Raw genomic sequence first — 11066 nt, forward strand, 5'->3', positions numbered from 1 at the left:
CCTGAGCAGAGACTGAGACAGACACATCTAGGCTCTTAAGGTGACAAACAAGCCATAAAGCTTGTCCGTAGGCATCAGTAAAGTCCTCCTTTAAGCAACAAAAGCTTTCATTATACTGAGCTGCGAAATAGGACAACCCTAACTCGTCATTATATAGTTTATTGACTTCAGTATGACCTTACTTAACAGTGGTTTTCTCTCTTCACTTTATCTCCAAATCTCTTCTGCTACTCCTGTAGCAGAAATACTGTGTTGGTTTCCACTGTGCCTGTTATCAGAAAGCTCATGTGCCTTACACTGGAAATTAATGCTCACACCGTACCTCCGAAGGGGACCAGTGCTGTTGTTGATAGATGTAGGACTGAAGAATGACGTAACAATGGTCAAAATAATCAGAGCCAGAGCCAGAAAGAGGGGACCCCAAGCTTTTTAGCCTCACCGTTGATAGAAGCAGGACTTTAGCCTGATTGAATAGTTTTTTCAAACTTCTTTAAATCTTTTTCTTCCCATTTTTAATTGGGAATTTCATGTGCCTTTATTTTTTTTGTGCCAGAACATTCGAATTGTTATTTTGTCCGTATTTCATTACTGTGCAATCGTTTTGTGGGCATTCTTGTTACTTTGGAGTGTCATTTACCTGGTTTTGGATGGAAAACTTGCTCTCTGCCTACAGAGTTAATTCTAAGGCAGATCAATATGATTCTGTGTCAAAGAATACGACAAACACAGGCTTTTATTTCAGATCACAGAAGAACCTTGCTGTAATCTTAAAAAGTGAGTGATTTAAAATCTTTCAAAGAAAAACAGTTGTTTGTATTTTGCATTTTCTGAAAGGTATATTAAGTCAAGATTGACTTTTTTAAGGTGGGGTTTTTTTGCTTATAAATTTTAGAAATAATTTCTTACCGAATGCACTCTAAGTAGGAAGCACCTTTAAAAATGGTGGTATAGCATGGAACCAGAACAGAAGATGGTTATAAAGACTTCTTACAATGTAGAAGCTAATTATGACTCGATGACCAAAGCAATTCCTTTGCACTATAAATGAGTCATCTACAGGTGAGCTCTAAGGCAAAGAAACTACTTTATTAAAGTTACAGCATAATGCAAATGAAGGCCAGCTCATTTTTAATTAAAACAAAATTTTCTATCATATTTGATAGAATATATTTGATATTAATATATATATAATTTGATATTATATCTAATTTGCAATGTTATACTATATTTTAAAATATTTTCGTCTGCAAGAGTTCATAATACAAATTATACTTTCCTAAAAATTTGAGTTTTGTATGTTTGAACTAATTAACAACAGTGGTACATGGGACAATCCTGAAACAAATGGCTTCCTAGGTCCATGAAAGACAGCTGGTATCGCATAGCCTTGCGTAAAAACTAAGTTTAACATGCCATACTGGTTTAATTCCCACAGAGTTTTTCAAGTTTTATTAACCCAGACAACTCATAATAATTATGATAAACAGACATTGTCATCAAAAATCAGCAGAAATGTGGTAAGATTAAGTACAATGCAATACATCTTCTTTGCTCACGGAGTCTGTATAATAAATTACTCCTAGGCTTCAGAATGAAGCATTGTATAATTGAGCAAAACAGATCAATTTTTAAGGATGCTTATTTAAATGCAAAACAGACTTTTTGAGAATGGTAAACTTGATTAAAATCCCTCTTTCAGTGCAAATCACAAACAACAATATCTAATACTCACAGGCCATAACCATCCTATTAATAATACAATTTATTGTTCAGATATAATTGTAAGGTCTTAACGGTGTGGCAGCTGTAATCTACTTTAAAAATTAGAAACGATGAACTCCACAGTCTTCTAATGTGGCTGAAATACACACAATGGCTGAGTGACTTGCATTTGGTTACCGAAATGCATTGCATCAGATTAAATGATCAGGCTTCGGGTGTTTGTCACACCTCATTTTCCCCATATTTAATAGTGTGTTCCATAAATTATCTAATTTCTGCTATTGTGCAGATACTAAAATCATATCTAGAAATGACTGAATAGTAATTTAACCATCTCAGTCCTGAACACTTTTAAAATTGGTTCAGTCTTCACATTCTGGAAATAATCTTTCTATCTTTTGTAAAATTTCCTGGATAGGTACAGTTGTGCTTTTGCATAGCAAGAGCATTACAGACTTGAGACATCTGGATAGGCTATGAGTACCTCATACAGTAAGCAAAACTGAACTAAAAAACCTAATCATTCCAACATACATTTCAGTGTGGGACTGATTCCAGTCAGTTTTTGGCAGTCACATGCTGTAGTCCTGTCAAGCAGAGTACCTCACTGAGAGCAACGACAACTCTCACTTTCTTTAAAGATGTGAGAGGACCTGCAGCTCCTTCTCTCACACCTTTGCACTGCCATCCCTTCGCACTGCCATCTCTTTGCACTGCAGGCAGGGGATAGTACTCACCTCCTAGTTATGTATTTAGGTTCTTTTTGAAAAGCTTGTTTGTAAGTGTGTCTTTGCACCACACATGAATTTTGTTCCCCTTGGGAAGGAGTTGAATCCAAGTCTCACGCATCCTGGGTACTCTAACGCTCTATTACTACATATATACATATGAAAGAGTAGTGGTGGCTTGTGTTCGTAACGGGGAAAATAAGGTTATGCTCATGGTTGCCCTGTGTGTCTGAAGTCCACAATAGGTTTGGGAAGGCAAAATTTCATTCAATGTACAGATGAAACATGTGTGCTCTTCTTTCTTTAATTTTACTATCAGAGAGTCCCAGAATTGGACAACAGAAGAACAAGTTTCCAAAGAGAAAGAAGCGAGAGCTTTTTACTTTTGGTTACAGCCTTGCAGCCAGCATCATGATCCCTTTTCCTCCATCACTGTATCGAACGCTGACAACAACAACAGAGTTTCTGCTCAGAGAAGCAGCAACGCTTTCCACCAGAATCCTGCTATGCTCTAACAGTGATCTGAAGAATGAGATGTCTGATCTTTGAAACAGTCTTAAAATTTGGTGAGACATAAGCATTGTAAGGGAGTATCTACTACTTTAATAACATCTATTACTGCAAAGTTAATGGCCACTTTTTTATGACTAATAAACTACTTATTAGCAGCTCTGTGACTCTGCAGTTGAATTATGAAAGAATGAGCTTTGAGTTAGGCATTTTAGTGTCGTTTCTGTTCCCGCACATTTGGAGTTGAGGTATTTTCACTCTAAGTTCACTCAGTCCCATCTGAAAGTCTTGAAAATAATTGGTCTGTCATTTATTACAGTCTTTGACTTCCCGTGTGCTTTAAATGTTGCCATGGTGTTGGAGTCTGCTTTCACCGAGAGTGGATTTCAGGAAATGGGACCAAGTCTAACCTGCTCTGCTCGTTGACAGGCGAGGAGCAGCAGAGGCTTTCAGCTCCCTGCTCGGCTGCTCCAGTGCTCATCCTGCACTGCTCCGGGGCTGGCTCTCACAGCAGTGCTCCTTCACTGTGAAGAAGGCTGAACCCAGCTTTAGCAAAAATAGAAATTCAGCTGCTGGCTATTGCAGGAAAAGTGGATTGACAAATTCAGCAAGCTAAGTGGTCTGACAAATTCCGTTTTGCAGCTCTGTAGCAGAACTGGTAACCTCATCTAGGGGATTGAACTGAGAAAAGATGTTTGAGAAAGAGTAAGAGTTTACCAAATGTTAGTAACTCTTTAGCCTTGCGCTTAAATGATTGTACATCATTATGCTTGAGCACACAAAAGTTCTGGAAGTTACGGTTTTTGATTTGCATCTGTATCTTGCCTGATGTCTCTGTCATCTCCCCTTGCCCCATGTCCTGGTTTACCCTGTATAGCATCACTACAAAGAAATGTCAGCTAGCTCAGTTATTAATAGTTATTAATAGGTAAATCAGTTCTATCTACATCACAATGTTGGTTCATCACCAGCAATCCTGTTGAGCTGGGAAAGCTTCTCCCTGAAAATGCTCTAAAGGGCCTGCTGATTCCTACCTTAGAGGAAGGTGAATCGGACACTGTTACCTTAAAATGTCACACAGCGCCATTCTTCAGTAGCCTGACGTGAGGACACCCAGTTGTCTGTGTTTTCTAAGTATGAAATGTCTGTGTGTATGCAAGTGCACTTGCGATTTACGGTATTTTGTGTAGTTTTTCAGCGCTTCTCCTAGTACGTGTTCACCCTGATGGAGAGACAGGGGTTTGAAAATGCTGTGAAAAGTCATTTTGATGTGTTTGCTGAATCAATGAATCATTTTGTTTTACAGTAGCACCTAAAATGTGTTTGGCAACATCCAATAAATCCTGATGTTTTCAGTTTAGAAATAAAAGGAGTGGAGCCGAATGAAATAGCCCCTATATTTCAGAGGTTTTATATTGGCTGTATTGGAGAGGAGCACTATTAGAGGAACAGAAATTAACAACTTTGTGCAGCCGACTCTGTACCAAGAGGTTACACAAAGGCAAAAACAAACGAGAGAAGCTGAAGATGGAAGCAGATCTGATCTGGAAATTAGAAGAGGCAGAAAACGTAAGTAGCGAGGCGCAATTTTACGAAGATTTCTGAGGTAAGAATGGTAATTTTGACTTTTGTAAGCTAGAAAGGAGACATCCAACATCTCGGGTGACAAAGTCAAATAATGTGCAGTTTAGCAACCATGTTTTTTCTATGAGACAAAGAGCGAGCATGCTGGGAAATCTGGAGAAAAGGAGGTTAAAGCATTCGGTGTATGAGATCCCTGATGAAATACTTTCATTAAAATTTCATAAAAAATAAATTTAATATAATGCAAATCAGACTATTGCTTTCTGATTTAGGAAGCAACAGCATTGCATGGAGTGTGTAGTTCACTGCCCTGAGCCTGTAAGCTGCTATTAGCAGAACAAATAATTAAAATATTTACATTAGTGTCAGACAGAGATTACAGTAGGAAAGTTTAAACTAGGACTAACTTCGACAGTTAAGTGAAGGTTTATTAATTTTTTTGTGAACTTAAGGCTGACTTCAGTTTCCACTATGGTTTGTCTCATTTAAGGTTCAAGGTGGAAATCAGAATTGGTAATGTTATCACTCAATTTATTAATATACAATTAAAGTTTGCACCCAGACACGAAACCACAAAGAAAATCAAAACCAGAAAACTCTGGATTATATTTTTGTAGTTAATTTCTGGTGTACATGTGTTTTATGTAGTACTTGTTGCTGCATCTGGCTAACCTGACTGTCTGTCATAGCTTGCACCAACTAAACAGTTTTGGCCTTGACTGTCTAGGGTGTTACATTTGTGATTTTAGCCCATTTTCTCTAAAATGCCCTTTATGCCACTTAATATACGCAAAATACCAATACTAAAAAATAATCTAAGCAAAAATTCTCTTACTATTTTATTTCTAAAAATAAATAATATTTCTATTTTATTCTCACTATTTGAGAGAGAAATTCTCAGTTAGAGAGCTTGTTCCTAAAATAGTAAAGGAAAAATAAATCTATTTGTGCATTCTTTGATGAATCACATTTTGAAGGAAATGCAACATCAAAAGCTACATTTAGGTAATATGCCTCATTAAGCTTCATCAGAAAACAGACATGAAAATCCAAAAGTAAGACAGAAAATTCTTATAAGGAAAGAATGTTTTAATTGTGAGATTTGTCAGATTTAATTTAGAAAAAAATTTTAGGCCATTCTTTGGATTAGAACTTTAATGTAATATCTTGCATATGAATTATGGCTGGTATGTCATTCAATTTGTAATTTCCATTGAAGTGTGTAATTAATTCAGTTTAAATAAATCTGTATGGATCATGTATATACGTATCAGGGATTGGTGAAATATATGCCACGATCTCCTGGGTTTACAAGTTGCAGGTTCAGATACAGTGTTGGGATGTGAATGGTGTGTTGTGGTGATTCCTCCTGAGGGTGCACGAGCATAACTCCAATGGAAGGTTTTCCTTCAGCACAGTATATTAAATAGCAAGTTATGTAAAGTAAATATTTAGGTTTACTAATTTGGAGCAGTGTAGTTGTAGTGCGTGTGTTTTATTCGGAAGGTGCGGTTGTGATTGGGAGGATGATGGGCTCTATTCGCACTGTTTAGTGGTTCATGAGTAGATCAAACACAGGAGAGATCGCAGATGTCTCTCTCATTGGTCTGGCCTCGGCTGGGGTAAGGTGAGTTTCCACAGCCAGGCTGGCCCAGCCAATAGGATATTCAATACCCTGCTGACGTCACGCCCAGTATATATAAGGCAGGGTGAGTGGGGCCGTCCGGCGGTGGGTTCGAACAGCGTCGGGCTGGAGCGGCAGTGGTAAGCCAGGTGAGGGGCAGGGTGTCCGCTCTCTGTATACTGCCACCAGTGAGCTCTCTGTATCTTAACCCCCTCGGCTTTGCCATACGTTCTGCTGCCCCCAGGGGTGAGAGAGAGGGTGGGGGGCTGCGTGGTGCTTAGTTGCCAGCTGGGTTTAACCTGCAACACGTGGGCTGGGTGAGTGCAACGTAATGAAGCGTACCAGTTCTCCTCTGGGGCTAGCCAGGAATGGGTCTTCATGAGATCCTTTCTTAGGGTCTAGCCAGCAGATGGGATGGAGATACCTCTAGAAATAAACCTGCTTTAAGATACAACCCTAGATTTTGTTGTGGAGGAGGGCTACGATGTGGGCTGTGATTTCTGGGCAGAAGTATTGGCCATTTGGAATGATTCTGTGTGGATTATGATAGCTGTCCTTTAGCTCCAAACTGTGGCGTCACTGCAGGCAACTCACCTTTGCAGCACTGCACCTATACCCTGAATCTCCTGCATTGTAGACGAAAGTGAGTTGTTCCTAGGAAAGTCCCTATTTTTGACTTCCACTGTTCATTCTCTGTAGGGGCCTCTGTTTGCTGAGTTGGTGGCCGTGTGCCTTATAGCCGGTGTTCTGTTGGTGCTGTTGCTTGGGTCACACCTCCCTGCCATGCTGGAAGCATGCACCGGCCAAGGGTGCTGGTGCTGTGCAACCCCTCCCCATGCCACTGGGCTGTCCCGCTCATTTGGTTCCAGCTCGAGCACTCCTGCAGAGTCCCCATCTTCAGCGGTCACCAGAGGCTGTGCCTGAGGTTGCTCAACCCCACACACTTGCTTATTTTCAGTAACTGTGTTATGAGAGTTCTTTAGAGAAGAACAAATGAGAATAAAATTCAGACTGGTATGTAGGAGCAAACTGCACATCCCAAAATTATTGCTGGATTTCATATTACTGTTTATAAGAAGTGAGGGTTTCTTGTCAAGTATTGACAACTCTGAGCCTGCTGTGGATGATTAATCTCTAACACCTAATTTGCTTTCTAAACAAAAAGGTGCTGCCTCATTAAATCATATGGAAAAAGAAAAACTGGAAGAGGTAAAAAGGCCAGTGGCATGGAAATGGTATATCCACAAAAAGTGCTTAATTACAAGCAGGTTTACCAGAGGAACAGCCAAGCTAAACATCTGCATATATTGTTGGGGTTGCCTGAGGGCTATGCTGGCAGCAGCTCTGATTGAAGTAGGGCAATATTAGGGGAGCTGTTAGCATACTCCTGCTTCAGTTAGATCAGCTATTTTGCTGGTTTTGTCCCTATTTGGTGGTTTGTTTGGTTGGTTTTTTTAATGGACTGAATATTATCTGTATATTTTTCTTTCCATTTTCTATAGGAAGTTAAGTGGATAAAAAGCCTTTGGGCTCCTGAAACCCTGATGTTTCTAGAAGATGAATTTCTTTGATATTTGGAGTGTGATATAAAAGACTGACCTTGTCTGTCAGTAATCTGCTCTTGACAGACGCAAGAAATGCCAGCAAGAGGCACCTAAATAAATAAAGTGGGTACAAAACAGATCACAACATCAGTGAAGTGGCAAAATACTCATTTAGAAGCCTAACTTTGGGCTTTCAGGTTGGTGATCTCAAGCAGAGTAGAGCATAGATGAGGGTGGATGCTCCAGCATTTACACCCCCTTTGTGCTGCAAAACCTGCTGAGAGGCAGCTACTGACTCAGGCTTAGCGCTTCACTCAGCCCCAGCTAGATATTATAGCTGGTTTTGGGTCAGACCTCAAGCAGGGAATGATTGTTACAATTTTAGGTTAGACACTGATTTCATACTTGTCAGCTCTTTAGAAACAGATCTGGGGAAGAGAAGCTTGTGAACGGATAGTTGAGAAAATCAGGACCCTGCTCCATTCAGAAACTCTGCAGTTAGTCACCATAGAGTGACTGTTAGCTGTTCCATACCAATGTCAGTGGATTTGCTTCTCATTTATTTAGCAAAATAAATTATGTTTTCACCATGTGTTTTTCTCTAGACTCTCACAAGAAAAAAGACGGCACCACAACCCAAGGGAAAGCAAATGTTGCATCTGCCCAGTAGTCCTCACCGGGAGACGATCCCCACCAGCTAACGTTACACCCTCCAATCCAGCAGCCACTTCATTAGCTTCCCTGTGTAGTATGCACAGATGGCACAAAGGTTGGGACCTGTAATTGTTCAAATAAACTGACAAATTCTCTCTTGATCGAACTTCTAAGCTTCCTTACTTTTCTTGTGACTTACAGAGTGTATGGGTTCATTGACCACCCATAAGATCCTGCTGTTTGCTTTCCATAAAACACCACTGTTTGCTCTTACGGTAGTTATGTAGTGTTATACCTGTGCAAGCAATGGTGGTATTGGTGTGACATTCATATACTGCCTTGGATGATTCATTATCCTTATTTCCTTGGGGTTTTGCAGAAACTGCATAACAACATTGGTAACATCGCACTTGATCCCACTTCTGCTTCCTCCAGTGTCCTCTCGTTTTTGCACTTTGCTGAAAGTGTAAAAATATGGTTCCTAAGCATTCACTTAGCACATAGACAACTAATTAATAGTCTTTATCAGTCACAAATTATGAATTTAATGTTGGGTAGTATTCTGTAAAATAATTTTACAAATTACGTGATAGTTGTTGAAAATTAAAAATAGGTCTGTGAAGATGCTACTTGGAAAAGAGCAAGACAAATCAGCTCCTCCTCCCTCATTAGCTGAAACCTGGTTTGATGTATTCATGAGTATTTTAGAAACTCACCTTTGTTTCAATCATCCTGCACACCATTAGCAAACCATTGCTTATGCCACTTTGGTGAGCTGGTTTTCCAGTATGTTGCCCAAATCTCATGTCATTTGGACAGTTGCGTGAATTGTGGATGGTGTCATAATGTCTCTTCACTTAGTTTGAAGGTCAGTGTTGATGATCTTGAAAACTTGTTAGTATTGACATCGTAAGGAGTCCACTTGCATGTCCCGTAATTGTCGTTAATACCTTTTTTTGCTTTAGCTAGTGGCAAAAATGTTCTATGTGAAGGGGATTGATAAGAAAATCAGCACAAAGTTTATTAATTATAATTTTAATTAGTAAATATTAACTTTCTCAGGTTACTTTTCTGTGGTATCCTGGAAACATAGTGGCTACTTGAAATGACTTAATCTTGATAGTCGTAGCCCTTTCTTGTCTATTAGCATGTCATCTTCAAAACTTTGATTATATGTACTAGTGGGTTTAAATTACATGGTGTGATTTTTTCGTTAAAACTCAACTCACAACTGTTGCCAACCACCTTATTTTTAAAGAAGCATTTAGTAGTAAATCCCTGAGTCCCTATTATACATGAGATTTGCCTTCTTTTGGGTATACAGATGTTCCAAGTGTTGTAGAAGAAAATAAAAAGCCACTGATTAATTGTCCAAAAGATAGGACCTTGACCTTTTATGCATTTATCTCATTGAAAACTAGTGAGAAAACCAAATCAGATTAAAGGAGGAATGTTTGTCTCTTATCCCTTAGACTTGGTGAAATCTGGACTTATCTGCCGAGTGTCAGCTGTATTTGCGCTTCAATATCCAAACATCTGTTTTCAGGCAGTGTTTTCTTTTTTTATTAACCGCCATCACAGCCCAGCATCTGTGCAGTAACTCTGTATCAGAATTCTAAAGATTTTAAACATACAATATGCGACAGAGATCAATCTAATGGCAAGGTTGTGTGGTCACCTCTGAACATGAAGGGGAAAACCAGATAAAGCAAGAACGGTTTAGTGGAAAATTCTGTTCTATTCCCTTTTATTTCCCTGCAGGCTCTTTCATTTCTAATGGAAACGTGTCCTTCTGACATCTTCATGACAAACTGTGGATGCATCGTCATGGGTACCGTGGGCATTCAAACATTTTTATTGAAAAACAGTAAGTCACAGTAATTCAGGTGAACAGGAAACGATAAACAGTGTTATACTACAGTATTGCACAGGGCAAATATTAACAGTAAAACCAAACATAATTTTTGTGATTATGTACTATAGATTTCTGAAGAAGACAACAGAGATGTCAAAAACATAAACCAAAGCAGACAATGCTGTTTACCTGAATTAACTGGATTTGAAATACAACCAACATTGAAGCTGAAATGAAGTTTAAGTTTATCCTCTATGGGCATAAGACACAGAATAAATGCTTGCTTTGTTTAACTGCTTATTATTTTGCCTAAAAATATCAGCTTAGCTTTCTGCAGAATAATTATGAGCAATTAATGATTTTTTTTTATTATTTTTTTAAAGGAAATTTTCTTCTTATTTCAAGTTAGAATAATGAACACGTTTATGAGCTCTTCCTTCTTAGTATTTTAAAAATCATCATGATACCATGCAAAATTAGTTCCTTTAATTTCTTGTAATAATCAGGATGCCCTTTACATATTTTCTACTGGTTACAAAGTTATTAAAGTTAAGCTCAGTATTTTGCAGCTGTTGAAATAGTGTTTATAAATGGCTTCACAGTATGGTGCCAGTATTTTCAGTGAGGGTTTCCAGTTCAGAGAAAACGTAAGGGTCTTCTCAAACTTCAGATGTGTCACTGATTTTTGTGGTCAGAACCATATTTTGTCAACCAGTGTCAACGGTCTGTACACTGAACCATTAATCCCAGAAAACTCATGGATTTAGGTGTCAGACATCTTTGACTCCTGAATGCTGCTCATGGTAATTAGGTGTCTTTTTCATGCAAAGTTATAAAATGAAAAT

Source organism: Buceros rhinoceros, unplaced genomic scaffold (assembly GCF_000710305.1).
Source record: "Buceros rhinoceros silvestris isolate BGI_N320 unplaced genomic scaffold, ASM71030v1 scaffold9013, whole genome shotgun sequence".
NCBI classification, from domain to species: Eukaryota; Metazoa; Chordata; class Aves; order Bucerotiformes; family Bucerotidae; genus Buceros; species Buceros rhinoceros.